This window comes from Perissodus microlepis, chromosome 7 (genome assembly GCF_051167445.1).
Source record: "Perissodus microlepis isolate ML-2025 ecotype Zambia chromosome 7, ASM5116744v1, whole genome shotgun sequence".
NCBI lineage: Eukaryota > Metazoa > Chordata > Actinopteri > Cichliformes > Cichlidae > Perissodus > Perissodus microlepis.
Genome location: NC_140467.1, coordinates 7,222,671 through 7,243,041, shown reverse-complemented (window position 1 = coordinate 7,243,041; position 20,371 = coordinate 7,222,671). Strand labels below are relative to the sequence as shown.

General features: G+C 39.2%; 1 protein-coding gene across 4 annotated transcripts in view; it reads right to left on the bottom strand.

Moving 5' to 3' along the window:
* Positions 1-20,371, bottom strand: part of znf469 (zinc finger protein 469) — a 205,051-nt gene that overhangs the window by 61,022 nt on the left and 123,658 nt on the right. For all 4 annotated transcript variants that reach the window (XM_084933053.1, XM_084933054.1, XM_084933055.1 and 1 more), the window contains one exon: positions 459-599. The gene's annotated coding sequence lies outside the window, so the exon portion shown is untranslated. The remainder of the gene's footprint in view (positions 1-458; positions 600-20,371) is intronic.

The following is a 20,371-nucleotide window of genomic DNA, read 5'->3' as shown; positions in this document are numbered from 1 at the left end:
TACTAGCTGTCCACTGCTGAAGCAGAACAAGTTTTTGTTTGATCTTTCATAAACCAAAGTTCATACTGAATCAAAACAAAACAAAGGCACTCGCAGCACACGTGCACCCCGCTGCAGCGACTTTCCTCAATTGTCTTTTGACCTGCTTCACCTGGTGATTCACACACACACCAAACTCTAATCTAGGGGAGGAAAAAAGGTGTCACAGCCACTTCAAAGTCTGATGACTAACACAAGAGTGGTTTACATACTCAAATATAAATAAGTGTCTTCTCTGAGGCTAAGGTGGATTCAAAGAAAATTCCACCCAGTCCACTGCATGACATGGCTTTCACAGTCCCAGTTCTACCATAATGATACCTGTGTTTACATATAGACACACGAAAACACATGCACACACATGCAGACACACACTGGGAAAGCTCAACATTAGGTAAGACATTCTCTCCTCCGCTCACCTTTCTGGGCTGCACAGTGACTCCAAACTCCAATGTGTGAGGTGTGTGTCAGTCTCTCCTCTCCTTGATCTTGATCTTGCTCTCCCTTTCCCTCACTTACTCCTCAACCTGCAGTCATCGCGTGGCGCTAGTCACGGTGAACTAAGGCAGAGGGAAAAAAGAGGAGGGATGGGAAGGTTAGAGGGACAAATGAGTCCTGCCCAGACTGATGAGAAAGGCTTCCAAAAAAAACGCCCTCAGGAGAGAAAAGATCAGAACACTTTACTCCACCAAAATGTTTTAAACTTTCTCACCACTGCACTGTTTCCACCGATTTCTTTTTACTGAGCTCCTTTTTGTTCCGTTCCTTTTTCCTAGCAGTTTTTAAAGGTTTTCCTAAAAACTACTTTTCCCTCTTAAAGTCCTGCCAATCAGCAAATCGCTTGCTCTTTCCAAAAAAAAAAAAATCCTGCTTCCTTTCTCTTTCTACTTCTGCCACTCACAAGTTCTTCTTCTCCCTGCTGTTGCCTGTCACTGTTTATCTAAATTTGTCTGAATTCTTTCTCCATCTGCCTCCTGCTCTCACACTCATGCACTACACTCACAGCGTGTGCTTTACCTCGCACTTACCCTGGTGTGCAGCTGTGTGATGAAGGAAACACACCTGCTTTTACTGAAGTGTGTGTGTACATATATGTGTGCAGTACAGAGCTTACTCTAAGCCAAAAGATGGAATCCAGTTGGAGTTTGCTTTCCATACTGTTTCAACTGTCATCTGGTTTCAGAACTGTTAAACTGAATCTATAAATCTATGCTTGGCTGAAGGCATTTAATAGGAAATGTTTAAATGTTTATGGTTGGTTGGTGACTGCATGTGACAGTGAATAATATGGCTTCCATACCTGCAAGACACTCGCACAGATGCACTTTACAGCTTTAATGACCCTAACATCATCTTTCCAAAATTTGAGGAATGCATAGTGCTTTTTGAGAGGCAGGCATGCAAGTTTAATAACAGAATTACTGGGACCTACTGGGAGAAAGAAGGGAGATGTAGCTAAAATCGAAATTGACTGACACACTTCAGCAAGAATCCGTTAGTGGGCTGTCTCAAATTCACGAGAACCTTTTTGACCCGGGGCTGTGTGTTTTGTATGTGCTGCAGGGTTTCCTCTAGGTGGAGCCAAGTATGATTGGCTGTAATCCAGAGCACCTGGCTGGTGTCCAACAAGGTTATTATCTACCGGTTAACCTCTGTCTGTCTACACGTGGACCAGCGAGCCTATACATGCTCCTCACCATGCACTCAGCACCATCTTACTCTCTGTATTATCGTTCAGTTTTTCATCTAAAACATGTGCCACATATATGCACGAACACTCATACCTCATTTTGCTTCTTTTCATTCATTTTAGCCTATTCTCATGATATTGTTTGTTAATTATTATAACGGTGGCAGTCCATCTCTTCTCTTTGTTGTGGTCTGTGATGTAACCATAACAATCTTTATTACTGCATGTAACTTAGACTTGTAGAGGAAAAAGTGAAAGGGTCAAAAGGGTATTCACTCCAGCTCTCCAGTCATCTTGTAACCTGATCAAGAGATAAGCCAGAGCAGTGCTGACAACAGCTTTCACAATATAACCCAGCCGTACAGCAGATGAGAGATTTTCAACAACCGCATTACGATTCTGAGTCATCATCATGATCCCAAATACCAGCTTGGCTCCAGCTTCAGCTGCTCAATTGGGATACACCACAATGATCATCAGCCACATCCCCACAAACCTCCCCTGACTCCAAAGATAACTGCTTTACGATCCCATGCTTCACTCTTCCCCCCCACTCCCAGGGAGCACTACTTAAAATCAAAGTAGCGTGTGAGTCAGCTCTCCAATCATGAAAAAAATCCTATTTACAAGCCTTGACCTATGAGTCACTATGTAATCGTTGAGAATCTGGAACAGCTTCCTTCTCTGCTGGTCATCCCTCACTCCCCCAGTTCCTGTTTGTCTGGTTTACACATTCCCATTTCTCTTTCTCTCATTGGACGATTTCAGCAGAAGGGTCAAATTATGCCAGTGGCCCATAATGTGTTAAGACCTAACAACTGTTCACATATTTAGGTCACTATCCCAAATGCCTGCATCTACAGCTTGTGCCTGCATTTGGCAGTCTCTGTGGTTTTGTGTGATTGTTTAACTGTCATCAAACTGAGCGTGGGAACTTTGTGTGCTGATTTTTACACACAGGTTTCTGTTCTGTATCTGTATACAGATGTTAAACCAGCATGTCTTGTTTTAAATGTCTTTGCAACTGATACAAAATCTGCAGAGATTTTATTCACAGGGCAATATTTTTAATTGACAAATAAATATCTGTTTTTGTTATATTTGGTTTATATGTTTACAGGTCATCAGTTCATAGGTCATCAGCTGATCAGTGTTTGCTGGCGGTATCTCAGAGGATTGTGGTTTTGAGACTGTGGCTTCCAAGCTGTGGAACAGGCTTCTAATGCACTTGAGATCCGTGGACATTGTTGATACATTTTAAATGAAGCTTAACATTCACCTCTGCAGGATTGCTTTTGTCTAGTTTTTACCATGTACACTACTTTAATCATTATGTCTTATTTGTAAAGATGTTTAAACAATGGTAAATTGGTATGAAGGGCCCAAAGTATGCCCATAAAATACCCCCCACATCATTACACCACCAGCAGCAACCTACAAGCCATGATGGAAACATGCTTTCATGTTGGGTTTTCACCAAATTCGGACTGTACCATCCAAAAGTTAGAGCAGAAATGGACTCTCATCCAACCAGGAAATATTTTTCTGATCTTTTTTTTTGTCCAGTTTTGGTGAGCATGTGGGAATTATAAACTCAGTTTCCTTTTCTCAGCTGACATACTGTATTGTTCATTTGGAGAATCTCTTCTGCATATCTTTGATTCTAACAATTGGTTATTTGACTTTCTGTTGCCTCCATATCAACTCTCAGCAGTCTGCCCATTCTCCTCTGATCTCCTGCATCAACAAGATTTAGTTAAGTAAACTGCCGCTCACTGCATAGTTTCTCTTTTTCATACCATTCTATATAAACTAGAGATGGTTATGCGGAAAAATCCCAGAACATCAGTAAAACAAGTGTACCTAATAATAGGGCAGATGGTATGTGTCGTCAGTGATATTCCTGATTCTCTGGCCAACGTGCTCCAAATCCATCCATCCATCCATCCATCCATCCATGAATCCATCCATCCATCCATCATCTTCCGCTTATCCTTGTCAGGGTCAGGGGCGGGCTGGAGCCTAGCCCAGCTATCGTAAGGCGAGAGCCAGGTTACACCCTGGACAGCTCTCCAGGGTCTAACCTAAATGTGATAATTAAGGGATTATTTAGTATTAGTGTTTTCATCACTGTTTAGCCATGTTACTGGGATCTTAACATCTGCTAGTGTATTCAGCACAGAGGTCATCACGGTTTCTAAATGTTTAAAATAAATTACTGGTACATTGTTATCCACAATTACCATCTTCTAGGTGGCTCTTGACTAAATGTCAGGGAATTACCAGGAAGTTAGGAGAATCATTAATGTCTGTTCAAATTTGATAATAACTGATAATGTCAATGTCATTACTAGAACACTTGTTCAGGAAACCATAAGTATGAACATTTTACCCTTTTCCAAATTTAGTGGTCTATTATCAATTTTGTAAGATATTAGAAATATTAGACCAATAGATAAACTTACATTTCTATCCATTGAGCCAAGTAAACTTCCTGGGGTGGCTGCTGTTCAACTTGTATTCTCATGCGTCTCTTCACCAAATTTTCAAAATTTGATTGACCCTGAAAGTATCAGTATCTTGAGAAACACATGTATGAGGTAATGTTATAGCTATCAAAAACATTATCCTAGATTAGGATTGAGCCCTAACCTGAGATTTTGCATTATCGCAATATCTTAATTATGATTTACTGCGTACTGGAATCCCAGATTTAAGCAATAGTATGACAAAATCTGTTCACAAAGACAAATACTGGAAATTCACCATTACAATTCCAGTTAAGACAAGAGCTTACGGTCATCTACAGGAGGCAAAAATGGAATATAGCGGATGATTGGAACACAAGGAAAACAGAGGGTTTTTATTTCACAGACTTGAGGTTTGGAAAACTTCACATTGACCAGAAATGGTTAGTCATCATCAGTGACGGTTTACCGTATAACAGCACGGGAAGCCAACAGATTCCTGTAAATGTGTAAGTGAAGTGAAATCAATACAAAAAATGAAAAAGCCAAGTTTGAGAAAGAGATTTAATTTTTTTTTATAACATTTCTGGATCATTTGCAGAGGAATTTTCACCAAAACCCTACATAATATCAGGCTCTTCAATTTTTCACTGTATATAGATTGTGTACTTATTTGGTAAGATCTCTCCCATTATTTTTAAAAACACCTGTTTTGTTATTCTTCTAAGTCTTATTATTATCAAAAATGACAGACAGGTACTTTTACTGATAAAAGTTTCTTAAAGCTATAGCACTATCAGATAAGCATATTCCAGTAAAACTCTATAAAACCAGGTCGATGTCTAGCTCAGAGAAAGGAAAAGAAGAACTGGACAGAATGATGAATTACAACAAGTCCCTGTAGGTTGTCTATAGGTAGAGCACAGTGAAAAGTAGCTGTCTAGCAAAAAAAATAAAAAAATAAAAAATGCATCTGACTACATGGGTGACTTCAGTTGATAATGACTGGAATCCAAGCCCAGCAGTCATAAATTCTTCACTGGATGATTAAACTGAAAGGCAAAGAGAAGGTGAAGAAGTGTTTGCGTAGGGGTGCATATGTGTGAGTGAACGAAAAGAAAAAGGAGAGACTGAGCCAGAGAAATCAAAAGTTCTTCCATGTGGCTTTGTGTGCTATAACACCTGCTCCTACTTTTATTTGCCGCAGGAGACAGGTATGCGAGCTGATGCAGGTATAGGATTGAGAGAAATACATGACCCCACTAGGGTACACACACACACACACACACACACACACACACACACACACACACACACACACACACACACACACACACACACACACATATATATATCTAGAGGGAGAGAGAGAGAGATAGAGAGAGATAGATAGATAGATAGATAGATATTGATTTCAGTCATACTACCAATAAATGTTTAATTGTAATAATAAATATTACGAGCTCCTTCTCCAAGCAGTCACTCCCCTTAGGCTAAAATGTTGTTCTTCTGGAAAGATATACTACATATCCTCAAGCTTTTCATCAAAGGCACAGACAGATCCAGCTTCAGTGAATCTTCAGCGCACACTGCTAAATAAGAGACAACCGGATGAAAGAAAATACATTAATCATGTTCACTATTTAAATTTGGGATATATACGACAATGTTTCTGATAATGAATCTTTATTATGCCTACAAAAATGATAAGGTATCTGTGGCAAGAATCCAAGTGAGCTGACATGGCTGAAATCAGCTGATGGTGTTTCCCTCTCTTCTCAGCTATCACTCTCGCTGTGATTGGTGTAAAAGCTACTTTACTTTCTACACTTGTAAGCTTTTATTGCATGTTTCCTTCAGTTACATTAATGCTGTTTCACTTTACTTGTCTTGTTAGTTTCACTGCACATGCCTCACATTTACATGTATGAGTGTGAAGAGCACATTGAGACTGAAAACAGAGAAAGAATAAATTAACCGAATGACTCTAGCACTGAGAAGGAGACTAGTGAACATATATAAGGAGATTATCACAATTATAAGCCTCCTTCTCAAAATGAGTAACAAAGCTCATAAATTTAACACTCTAACAGGTAATAACCCAAACTCCAACCCCCTTCCTAACCTTTATTTTAAAAAGGGAGCACTGACTGTTTTATGTAAAACATGCTTGATAATTGTCAGTTAGAATGATTATTTTCTTTGTTCTCTGATTGCAAAGACTAAGGAGGACCATTTAATAAAAACAATAATTGCATGTTTTGATTGCATAGAACACTCAATGATTAGCAGTTATTGTCAATACCAAGTGCTCTGATATCACATACTTGGTACTGACACTTGGTATCAATGGATGCTCAGAGTGAATCAGCGCATCATTACTCTCTCCTGTGGACTCTGTAGTTAATTCTTATTGTCTTTGACACAATTAGTAAAACAATGTATAATTCATACAGTTAAGTGCATCAATATTTGGAGAGAGACTACTTTTTTTTCTAAATTATCTAAATTTCTACATTACCACAACTCAGATGCAGTTGACTGAATTAAAGCTGAAAGCTCAGACTTTTAGCTTTAATTCAGTTGGTTGAACAAAAGAATTGCATCAAAATTTGAGGAAGTTAAGGATTTTTTAACACAGTCCCTTCATTTCAAGGTCTCAAAAGTGATTAAATAAATGAAAATAAGATGTTCATTTCTAATACTTGGTTGAAAACCCTTTGCTGGCAATGACAGCCTGAAGTCTTATATTCATGGACATCACCAGATGCTGGTTTACCTCCTTTTTATCTGCCAGGCCTTTTACTGCAATGGCTTTCAGTTGCTGTTCATTTGTGAGCCTTTCTGTCCAAAGTTTAGTCTTCAACAAGCGAAACACATGCTTAATCGGGAAGATCAGGTGACTCACTTGGCCATTCAAGAATATTCAAGAATACTCTTATATATTCTAATTAGCTGGATTTGAGCAGACAGTGTGTCTCTGAGCACCTCCGAATTCATTCACCTGCTTCAGTCCTTTGTCACAACGTCAATAAACACTACTGTCCCAGTGCTACTGGCAGCCATGCACGCCCATCACACTGCCTCGGCTATGTTTGACAGATGGTGTGGTATGCTTTAGATTATGAATTGTTCCATTCCTTCTCCATATTTTTTCATTCCATCGTTCCAGTAGAACGATGGCCAAAGAATGTTTTTTTCCTAAACTCTGCTGGCTTTTTCATTTTTTTTCATTTTTTTGTTTTTTTAGCAAAGTCCAATCTAGCCTTTCAATTCTTGAGGCCTATGAGTAGCTTGCAGTGAACCAGTTGTATTTCCTTTCAAGAAGTCATCTCTTTATGGTAAACTTGGATATCGATATGCCTGCCTCCTGGAGAGTTTTGTTAACATGATTGGCTGTTGTGAAGGGGTTTCTCTTCCCCATGGAAATGATTCTGCGATCATCCACCACTGTTGTCTTTTGTGGACATCCACGAAAGTTTATAATCACCACTAAAGTTACAACATTGTAGACACTGATACTGATGTAGTAAGTTTATTCACACAGCCTGTATTTTGAAAACCTGCCATTAAATGAACCTTCAGGACATCCATAAATCTGTAATGTCAAACAGTCACTACCACATTGTGGAAACTAAGACAAATTTCATACCAAAACTAGGTTTCTGAGTTTATATGTCTCCTGTAGTGCTATCCTGAGCTATACTTTTTTTTAGTATTTCCTCACGGTATGCTTGTGAAAAATAAATATAAATATAATAAACATAAACTATTACACTTAAAAAGGTTTTGTTGCTAGCCAACAGCTCTTTAAGGGTTATTCCTATACTATAATCTGGGGTCATTTTTTCCCCTTGTTTTTGCTGGCGTATTCATGGCAACAACATAAAAGGAACACTGCTCTTCCGGCAAAGCACACTGGCAGCAGCAGCTAATTTTATTTAAAGGTACAGAAAATGAAACAGCCCATTTGGAAAAGGGCTAAAACCAGGGATATACAGGCATGCTAGAATGAAAAATTTGTGCTATATTTTGAAGTGAAACTTGACAGACTTTCTGGGGACATGTGAGACCTACATTAACTCTTTAAGAAGGGGTGTAATTAATGGTAATTTTAAGCAAATATGAGAAGAGGCCGTACGTTGCACTCAAATTGCACAATCTAAAAGAAGAAAGGCCAAGCACCACCTGCAAAAATAAAATACCACTAGTACAAGTAAAGCATGGTTTGAAATATTTTTGGTTACATAAATTCCCTAAAAACATTTATGCAGCCAAACAACCTGACGTTCACAAAAAAAAAAAAAACCATTCAAAATAAAAATTCTGAACACTCCTGTGATGTCAGCACAAATCTTGTAGTAACCCAGGAGAGTTTCCTAATGTACCTACAGTTTCGCCTTTGGATGACTTGCTGTCTCTTATCTGCCCCCTGCTGCACTCTGGGGGTGTGTAAGACAGGATGGGGATGAGACAGGATAGGATGAAGAGGACATGCAACCTAAATATGGCTCTTGCAGCCTAGGCCACAGGGAGACAGAGAAGGGGACCACAGACCTCGGCAGCGTACAATTATCCAAAACAAGAGAGTCAAGCCAACCTCCTCTCACTGAGACGCACGACAAGAGCATAACAGAGTAAAGTCAACACAATATTTTACTGTCCTTTACCCCCTGGATCACACACTCCAAAGAAATTTTCACACATATATATAGTGAAATGGCAATATGTGAGATAAGTCACTGCATATTTTTAAAATCTGTGCTACAGTGCAAAAAACTCTCACCATATAAACATCTTCTTCCTTATATCACTTGACAGATACTTTGTGCAACCATCTATCAACACAGCTAAATACATCTTACACATGTCATCGTCATTAAGATATGCTTTAGGCAAATATCCAAACCCTGATAATAGTAGTCTTAGATGTCTGAGCATGCACTTTCCACAGTTTAGCATATGGCACAGATATCTGCCTTTGTAGTGAAATACATCAGTTAAAATCTTAAAAGCTGTCTGGAGCTGGCAGTCATTGGCATTCCTTAGGACTGGGGGCCTACAGAGGTAGATAGTACTGGACCTGCAGTGCACCAGTGCTCATGGATGCTTTCAGCTGAACAAAAGAAGGCCATACGAGTGCCACAGCTTACCTGAAGTAACATACTGACATACAGATGCAGTAACATAATGAAGGCCACTCTTCATCACACCTGGAGGATATCCAACTAGATATATCCAGGCTGCATGAGCTTAAGAAGGGTCCTCCTTTAGAGGAGGCCCAGAAGGGGAGGCAGATCAAAGGCCCATCGGCATGCACTGTGAACATATTACAGATGAGCAGAGGTTCCGCAGAACCATTTAGGATTATATAATAAGAGCTCTGGTGAAGGCACAATTCAGTGAACATATGACGATACAGAAATGATTGAAATTTGGGTTTATTTGTGTGAAGCAGCTCTTTTTTTTTACGGGTCATTTTAATCATTCATATAAATATAAGGACTAAGTGGCATGGAAAGAAAGCAACTGGACCTTTTGAAGTTTGATGAAGACGAAACATCCAAGAAGAAATGTCTTCACGAAACTTCAAAAAGTCCAGTTGCTTTTTTTCCATGCCACTTAGATGACCTCGACCTGGATGACTGAAAAACCTACACATTACTGACAAGGTGTCAGAAAATATGCATAACCTACTGCCATCACAGTGTTTTAGTCCCATAATAATAGGAGATGAAAAGTACTTTTTTTTTTAGTGAATAATCTTTTTTATAATTTTTTTGATGCATCATAAAACCAAAAGGACGTTTTTCTTCAGTTGGACTTAGATTACTGGTTTAAGATTAAGAAAAAATTCCTTAAATCGCCTTAGATTGAAGCAACAGAAATTCTCATAAACACCACATTGTAGTATTGTTCAGTCATTTTAGTTTATCATGTTTTTTTTCCCCATTTGTATAGCCTTTTATTAGAAAAAAACAATTTTTTTCAAGTGTTTATACTGTACCTAAACCAGCCACTTAAGCACACCTGTTTAATTGCTTGCCAACACAAATATATAATTAGCCAATCACAAATTTAATGCCTTTAGGCACGATGACCTGATGAAGTTTAAACCACCTAAAAACAAGAAAATATCTGCAGTTCTCTAAATAACTATGCCTTGCTGAAATGCTTTGCCTGAAGTCTAAAGCAAATGATCAGACTACTTCCAGCTGAAATAATAACTCAAATAATCTCTCGCTACAATTAAGATTTACAGAAGAGCATCTCTGAACAGACAATACAACAAAACTTGAAGCAGATGGGCTACAGCAGCAAAAGACCACATCAGGTGTTCCTGCTGTCAGAGAACCAGAATCTGATACTACAAGTTACACAGGCTCACAAAACTGAAAAGTTTGTCCACATTCACAGGAGGAACATGATATCTGATTATTTGTTTAGACCCTGATGAGTCCTTTATTAAAATTTAAACTCTGCTATATTAAAATTCTACTGTGTCGATAGTACAATTGATCTCTCTTACTGAGAATGTATAAATGGGTTATGAGCTCACTTCTCTAAGGAATATGGAGTGACAAAGTGTAGTTTAGGGAAGACCTCAACAAGTCCTAGCTTGACACTGATAGTATTGCTGATATCTTGTCATACAAGAAGATGGATGACAGAAAAAAAACCCCAGATGAAAACTGACACTGCAAGTGGTATATATGGAGTTTACATAGGAAACAAGAGAAATGTAATCATCATGCATTGGTTATGAAAAAAACTGATATTTTTAAGATGACAAAATCTCAAAACCTTACTGACTCACAAGTAAAGTGTCACTTGGTTGACTCTCAAAGACAAAACATAAATTAATTCTTAAACTTGAAGCCAGTAAAAGTCTTCTAGGCTTGAGGGCTAAAGATAATAAATCTATTTTAGACACTGCTATGAATGCATATATAATGTGTGAAGCCACAGAACTAAAACAACCATCCATCCATCAGACCATTTTCTTGTGTTTGCCCAATTCAGGTTGGGGAGGAGGGCTGACACCTATCCCAGCTGTCACTGGGTGAAAAGCAAGGTGTAGTCTGGACAGGTCGATAGTCTACAACAGAGCCGACCACATTACAAAGTAGCACAATACTGTACTAAATACAGTATTTAAATTAAAGTTACAACTATGTCGTTACTTGGGCTACAAAATTCTTCATCTCTCTGCACAGATAGAAATAGTAAACATGTTTTTTTTCCTGTGTGCTTCATCCAGCAGTCAGCTGATATCTATTCTTGTGCTGTGAGGAGGAGAACAGTGTAGTGGTCTACAGCTTTTGAGGAGTGGATATGGACATTAATTATATTTTTAATGCACAAACTGACATGAACCCAGTGGTAAAATGCCAAACCGTGTCCAGGACAGAAACATATAGTAAAACAAAGCTAACAAAGAATGTTGAGTGCATGCAGACTCCAGGCCTGCAGCCATACTCTGAACTTCAATGAGTAACAAAAGCAAAGCAGTAAGTAGAAAAGTAAACTGTCAGGCTTGAAGCATTATAGCCCTACCTGTACATGTTTCTACAGTAGAATCATTGTGGTGATCAGTTTGAAGTCTCTCCCATCAGGTTTTCATTTTTGCTTTGTTTTGTCACTTTTGTGTTCATATGTAAAAACTAAATGAAAGATTGCATGTGCGTTCTCATTAGGACAGTGACTTGTGTTGTTGTGACCTGTTGCCTCAGTTGAAATAGTCAGCTGGTGATTATTTGAAAATGCGTTTCAGGTCAATTTACACAGTAAATTTTAAGAAAAGTAAGTTACAAGACTAAGATTTTATGTTTTTTTTAGTTCGATGAACTCTGGGAACCTCGTTGGAGCTGAAACTCAATGCAGCCAAGCCTGGTGTAGTCTCCCAAGTAATATATGTATAGGGACTCATGATGTTTTGAAATGCTGACCTTTAAACTTCAGCAATGTGTTGGTTTCATCTTTGAATGAACACTGTTACACTAGGTCAAACTCACATGTCACTTTTTACAGGGATCAGAAAAAAGTGTTTATCTAGGCATTTCAACTAATCAAGTTATTTACTTTCATTGTGGAGCTAATATGCTTTGTATGGTGGAAACAACAAAAAAAACCAAAATTTAATTTTTGTACAAACTCACTACAGTGACAATTCCTTTGAGCATAGTTAGAAAGCTACAGTCGGTTTCCAATGTATAGTGACTTTAAGCAGGTCTTTCATCTTGAGAACTTTATATAGCATAGGATGTGTGACTTTGACTCAAATATTTATACAAAATGCCGCATTTTTCTAGGTAGTCATTATGTCCCCTTTCCAAATATACTAGACTTTGAATTCAAAGCTACATTCAGCTCATGAGAACTCTCATTGTTGCACTACTCACCGTGGTCATCTTGCAGTTCATAAAATCAAAGCTGCATAAAGGTTGTAATTTTGCAGACATAATTTTCATATTTAAATTTACAGCTAAAGGTTAAGCGCTTCGTGTAAGACTATGCATGAGTTAACTTGAGAAATGCAGTGGAAACATTTCAAACACTTTGGTTTGGAGAGGCATAAAAATTCTTCAGCAGGCCTATAGCTGGGTTTAAACACAATTACAAAAACTGATTTATTAGTTTTGCTTTTTGAGATTTTAAAATATTTACATTCAGAGAGTTTATTTTTGATGCTTTTTAAAAGGTTTTTGCTTTTTGCTTTGTTTTTTTTCACCCAGAAAACCTCAGTAATGAGCTTGCATGTTTGCATTTAGGCTGCATCTCAGCAAAAGTAGAAGTAACATTTTTTGTCTGTTATCCACCTAAGCAGGGCTTAAAGAAGATCAGCTGGGATGCATAACACACTTCTGCTCTGTTGAAACCTGCATTTGTCAGCGGATTGTCAAATCTTAAAAATGCAAAGTAATATATTTGTGGAGTGGAACATGTGTGTCAGGTTTATAATATTTAGATAGCAGACACCTTTAAGAAAGACCTACATTCATCCACCATTTCCAAGACCATAAACCACTACATTCAGAGTTAGCAAAGTGAAGTCAGTACTTAGTTAGGTCTTTGTGATCGGTCTGTGTTGAATTTCAAGGGTTTAAAGCAGAAATCTTCTTTTAAACTAAACTAAACAAAACAAAGAAATAAGTCTTTAAAAACGCCTAAGATTAAGGGTTTTATTAAGTATTCATATTATTCATATCGGTGCCATGGTTGAGGGAAAACCCATTGATTACTGATGAATTCTTACGTTCTCCAGAGTCAAAAACCTCACCCTTTCTACATTAACAAACCGCTTGTCTGTCACCAGCGAACACTAGATTGGAGAATCAGCACACATGCCTGCACATGAGACTGGGTTTTATGCCTCAGGTCTGTACGCCAGGTGACCCCACAAATCCCTCTCATCTGCCAATCATCAAACATGGTTTAAAGAAGGGGAGGGTTAGAGATTAAAGAGACCAGATATCAAAACCTGCTTACATCAATCCCTGCAAAGTGTTCTCCAATCACGAAAAGCCTCCCTCTGCATGGCACTACTGTAGGTGAAACAGTTGATTGACAGCTTCTCATGCTAAGAGTTTAGGTACATATGTCAGAAATAAGAAGAGCTGAGGATTAGTTTGCAAGCAAATTGTGGCACAAAGGCATAATAATTGAGAGAAGCAAATGATTTTCGTCGTGGTAGATTTCAGTGATCCAAACACATGAATCTGAATGGATTGCTGCTTAATTAAGAGCTACTTTTAACACAAGACTGACAAAATATTTACACTGAGTGCAATCGAAAAATGTCCAAATTAAATGAGCCAGCAATGGTCCCTGTTAACACCTTTAACACTATAACATATATCCTTGTCAATTAATGACATTATTTTTAGCCACAATAGCTGTAAAACTGTCAGGAAGGCAATGTCTCTCCACTGGCCTGCTACCAACAAATAGCTACTAAATGAACTGTCATGTACAAGCATTCTTTGACCAAACACCCACATAACAAAAGACATCAACTTCAGCTCTACTTTGTATTTAGTGCCAATTGACAAATGCTGGAACACTAACAGGCTCATTTAGGACCTGGAAAACATCAGCCTGTTTCCACTGCCATTGTGAGAGCAATAGCATATGTAAAGGCTGAATTACACTTGCAAAATACGACCTCACTGGGTTAACACTTTTTATTGTTGTAATTAGGCACTGATTTAGCTTACAGAAGTTTACTATGCTCAAATTTCGACCATTTCATCAACGCTTTGTTTAAAATCTACTTGAGATATTAGAGAGGAAGTGAATCTCTGCTTCCACGCTAAAACTGATTTCTATTCCACCATCCTTCATTACTCAAAATACATGCACTGACACAAATTATAACATCAGTAATTTACCTTAATGTAAATATATTTCTAACCACAAGTGGTTGTGTTATCTTCCGATTACATGGCGGAACAAAGTGTTGATGTAGTATTTGCACATTTCTTTCTGTTAAGTCTATTGTTTCTCTTTGAGTTTTGGAATAAAGTCAGTTTATTCACTTCAGAATAAATGGAACTGAGTGCTATTTATGATTTCTTAATTTTACTGTACTTTCAAAAGCACTTTACTATACAATGTGCATTACAGGAAGAAGCCAAAGTGCCCAGGAAAAACCTATATAAGCACAGGGAAAACATGCAAACTGCACAGCGACAGGCCCGGAGAGCAGGAGATTCAAACAAGGACCCTCTTACTGTTATGTGAAAGTGTTAACCATTGCACCATGATGCCATGTATCTCTGTTTTTTTGTTAGTTATAGATCATCCATAAAATAACTAGAGGACAAAGACAAACTGAAGATACTTTTAAATGCCAACATCAACAAGTAAGAAATTGTACTGTACTTCCAGCACAGCTGAAAGAACTAATTTAGAAATGCACTTTTGCAATATGACTTCAGAGTCCCTAATTTAAGCTCAAATCACAAGTCCAATGAACTTTGACAACGAGACACCATAATCAGCTGACATGTCGTTTAAGGCCTATGGGAGTGCTGCCCAAGGGGAGGGGCGGTTTCACAGTGGGTTCACCCGAAACCTTGGCCACTGTCGTTTGTCTGCTGTCCTGCAGATGGTTCCTGCTTCTCAATGGTCCTCTTGAAGCCTTCTCTCATGGTCATGGTCTGCATCTGCACCTCAGTCAATCTTTCCATATCTCTCATGTCACGGTCTCTGCAATTTTAAAATGAAAACTTCCCCGGAAAACCCTCTTTTGCCCTCTGTCAGCTTATCACAATTGGACATGCACAATGAAGTTGTGCATTGTCTCTTAAAAATTCCCAGGGCTTCTCCCCTGGAGTAGTTTCACTCCAGGCCCTGTTGTAAGAAAAAACATTAGCCAGATCCCACGATTAACCCTTTGCTGTGGAAAAAGTGATGTAGATGTTAGCGCAGCGCATCTGTATGCACACTTTCTCACAGTGACCTCTGCACTGTAAACCATACAAGGTCATGAATAACACACCGCTGGTAAATTCACAGACACAGAAAGTGGCAATTAAAAGGTTAAATCAGCATGGCCCAAAAGCTCATGCAACCTGTTGCTGTCACCTTTCTGCTCCTGTAAAAAGAAACATACATACATCCACCCTTTTGTCACTGTCTAGGTGGAGGTGCAATCTTGCATACTGGTGTCCAGTCAGTCAACAGTCAGTCCCCATTTTTTATTTGCTGACAGTAGAACCTCTCGTGACGCATTAAGTTTCTACTGCCAGCAATGACGTCATTTCAAAAAAAAGAAAAAAGAATTTAGACTGGATTATCTCGCTGAATCCGTTTGGCGGGGACTTGTTTTCTGATTGTCCCAAATAAGTGGCTTTCTCCCGAGCCCATTTTAATTTTGGAGAAGCTCACTTGCGATTGTTCAACATGTTGTGTAGCGCTTTCGATTCCGATCTTGCAGGCCTGCTTGAAAAAGAGAAAATTGCCAAACAAAAAATCTCAGTGCACTGTTAAAATCAAAAAATATGAAGGCCTCTTTTTAGAAGTTGTCTAAGCATACTCTTTTAGAATAATAGATCAAAACTGGCAGGTTCAAAGTGGTACCAAAGGAAAATGCATCAGTAAATCTCCAAAACTTTCATCCACCAGTCACACCTCACACAACAGCAATATTCTATTAGATAATGAGTGTTTGTTTTCCCCCATGTACCCAGATGTGTGTCATGATAAGACCTCCCTCACACATCAGAAACAAGAAACTCAATCTATTTGGTCTCCACTCATCTGACCCCCCTGCAGCATTCTGTTCACCCCTGCAATGATTCAATCATCCCTCCCCAAAAATAATACTAGTTCACTAGTCTATGTATCACTTCTTAACCTACTAAGTGAACCAGACAAGATGATGGTAACGGAAATGCATGCTTAAAATGCTATTTGGTCTTCATGAGCTTCATTGCATGTGTGTTTGTGTTAGTAGGATTAATGCATTTTTCTGTTTGTGTAATTTTTGTGTACCTCTCCTCTTTGCGGTGCTCCAGACACTTTTCAATTCTCCATGCAAGGCAGTCGTTTTTACTCCCAGTTTCCTAAACCCAAATTTCATTCCCACACTAAAACCAGCCTTCCTCCATGTTCTCCCCTGCTCTTTCCACTGTGGTCTCATCTCATCTCCCCCCCTTGCAGCAGTCCAGTGAGAGTCAGTTGTCTTTCAGCTTTGTCCTGTGTCTTTAACACTCTCATCTTGCCATTTTTGCACCGAAAGTGGCAAATGTCCAACTCAAGCAGTCTTTTCAAAGGTCCATTCACACACAGTGAACGTGCAGCTCGTTGGAAATGCACATCCATCCATCCAGTCATGATGATGCCATTTTTCTCCTTGCTGTCGCTGTCTTGCACAGCTGCTGCTGCTGGACCTTTTCTTCACTGCTGTGAGCTCTTGAGATCCATCTCGTTGGTCTGGAACTGCATTTCTTGTCTTCAGGGAGAGATTCTTGGAGCTTGTGTTCTCAGGGTGACAAACACATGGAAGTTAAGCTGTAAAATAATTCAGCCAAAACTTGGCTTGAGTGTTTCTAATCATGTTAACCTATAATTTTCTTCCGACTGCTGCACGTGGAAAATTGATCCGGGTCTGCTCTTCACCTGCAAGTGACACACTGAGACATTTTGATCATTCTTCTCACTGCTTGAAACAACACATCTCCCCTCTCTGGTTCTGAACTCCCCTTTCTTAAAATCCCAGAGAGATTTTAGTTGTTCTACATTGAAAAACACCAAACCCTCTTCCTATTTTTATTGCTTATTTTTATAAACAATTCTGCTAAAAAGAAATTTTTCATGTGTCCACCCTAGAGGAGCTGGTGGCCTGCAGTACCACCTTCTCCCTCTAGTTGGAAACAACTTTTACACACATTTCTACACTCCTCCCTTTTTTTTTTGTTTTTGTTCCCCATTTTCAAAGTTTTGTAACCCCATTTCTCACTGTTTTTACACACACATCAACTTTTCCCACACAACCATTCTCTGCAATCTTACACACCACACATTTACTCAATTCTTACCATACAGTCACGCATTGAGTTTTGTCTCTGGCTGCCCGGTGGAGCGCTGCTACTGGATCTAGATCCCATATTTACATTCAGAGCATCCCCTGCAATGGCCTTCTTCCCTTACTGGCAGAAAAGTGCTAAAATACCGTCACTCCACACACTGTATTGTGCAGACGTGATTATCAACGGTGGACTCGAACCACCGTTCCCTGTGATGGACCGGTGTTTTTGCAATTACTCTGGCAGACGACTGCTTTTCTTTTGCACAACACCGGAACCGAACACAAGCCTGGGGACTCGAACCCCAGGATTTTCCTTCCGGAGACTCGAACTCCGGAGCAGCAAGCACTTCACCGCTCGGCCAGACAAAAAACTCCTCATAACTGTATACAAAGTTAGCTACAACTCACCCATCTGCAGGGGTCCCCTCAAAATGGTCTCGGTGGTGACTGAAACACACGGCTCCGTGACTCCTCCATTTCCTTTGCTTCAACAGCCGGTAGGACAAAGGTACCTTTTCCTTCAGGGGTGATCAGCCCGTCCACGGAACCGTTGTTCAGCGACCACACGGACCGTCCCATCTGGGTCGCCATTTTGTTGTGGAAGTTTTCTATTTAAATAAAGCCTGCAGACGAGCGGTGAGCGGTAGCTAACATTCTTTAATCCAAACACACAAAGACAACAGACAACCAAGCTTGATGGAGCGCCTACATAACCACGGGGCAGGGTCAGCAGAGTCTCACTGAGCCTAGCATGGCTCTCAGTTAAATACCTTCTCCAGGAACAAAAGGCAGTACACAGCTGTTTCACACCGTAAGGTTCACACTCCCAGAGTCCTCGAAGAGACAAAAGACTCTGGTCTGCTTCCCCCAACTTCCTTACTACACCCCCACCATTTGTCTTCAGTATCGGTGTCAGACATGTTAAAATCCAGTGGCACCAAGGCATTATACAAAAAAATGTGATTAATACATAAATGAAAGAAATTCCTATACATGACCCACACCCATTTTCACACCTTGGCTCGTATGATTAGGTAGGGCTTAAAATCTGAGACTCTTCACCAGTTGCTCTTAGAACTGAAGAAGCTTCTCGGATGAGAGGTGAAACATCTTCAAGAAAATTAAAGAAGTCCGGACGCTTTTCTTTCCAAGCTCCTAAGACTATACTGAAATATAATTTTTCATTCCTATTGAATGGCTGCTTCCAGCCTTCCACCCTTTTCTACAGCTCCTCTAAACTAAACACATTTTCCTTTGTTAGCCCACACTCACTGCCTGAATTACTCAGCCTCAAAATCAGATACCGTCACGAGTATATACTTTAGGGAGTATTCAAAAGTTCACACTTATCCTATTTCAAGAAGTTGATTCTGACAAACTCTTCCCAGTGAGCCTCTTCATTATCCACATGTCCATCTACACCCACTTTTCTCCACTGACGCATCTCCCATGTCAGTTTCTGTGTTCTTGAGGGTGATCTAGCATCTCTCTGAACTGACTGCTATTGCTCTGCAATGATGCAATGTTGTAAACACCTATAACTGCACTGTGCATTTTTAGTGTTAGATTAATGTGTATCTAGTACTTTTCATATAAACAAGCCAAAGCACAATAGACTCATACCAGACTGATACTGTTTTTTCAGGTAATATGAAAAAATAAATAAATTATGTTTTAATTTACAACTTCTAGCACGCTGTAATGCTATTCAGCATAGGGTTAAAGGTTTAATTATGTTTATTTTTACTGCATTACACAGACATGACCAAACACAAAAAATATATGTCTTGGTAAAGGGAGTTAATATTGCGAAATGGAAAGAAGCAGATAAAAAAGAGACTTAAGAAACAACTCAATTCATAATGAGCGATATCATATGTGAGTAACGAGGCTTTGATAAACATATAGACCTCTACGTGCAAACAGTATTTGCAGAGAAGCTGTCAAAGTTTGAGGAGCTCAGCGGATGAGTCATTTGCTGTATGGAAATGAAATGGAGCAAAAATGGGTCCCTGCTCTACCTTCTAAAACCTCCTACAATAAAAATTAACATCTGAAAAAAGCAAACACTGTAACTTGGCTGTCCATGAAGAGCTTTAAAACTAACATTTGAGTTTTACTAGAGGGACATAATAGCCTGGGTGGAATATTAAATCTGATGCATTTGGTGACTGGTGAGAAGGATCTCACATTACAAGGAGAGCATGGCTATAGGGAGCGTTTGGAAGCCAGGCTGTCCTCACTGCCTCTGACGTTCTTTAACCTCTTTTTGTGGCTTTGAAACCTCATGTCTTTGGCCTGCAGTCACTCTCTATTTATGCAAGAAAATAAAGAAGAGAACGCTGCCCCTCCTAAATCTGTAAACTGCAATTAAGCTAAATTCCAAGTTTATTTCCAAAATGCCGTCCTTGCTCCAGACCATGTGAGAGACTAGAGTCTAAAATTATCACACTTTTGGTCAGAAGGCCAAGATGAAGCCAAAGCTAGGACTGTCTTCTCACAGGCCACAGGATCACAAAGACGATTTGTGGCTGAAACTACTGTAATAAAAATTTGTATGGATATGATTCAGAAATATATATCTATCACATAAAACTAACGTTGCATGGATGAAAATGTGCAGACTGAAGTGTTCCTGCT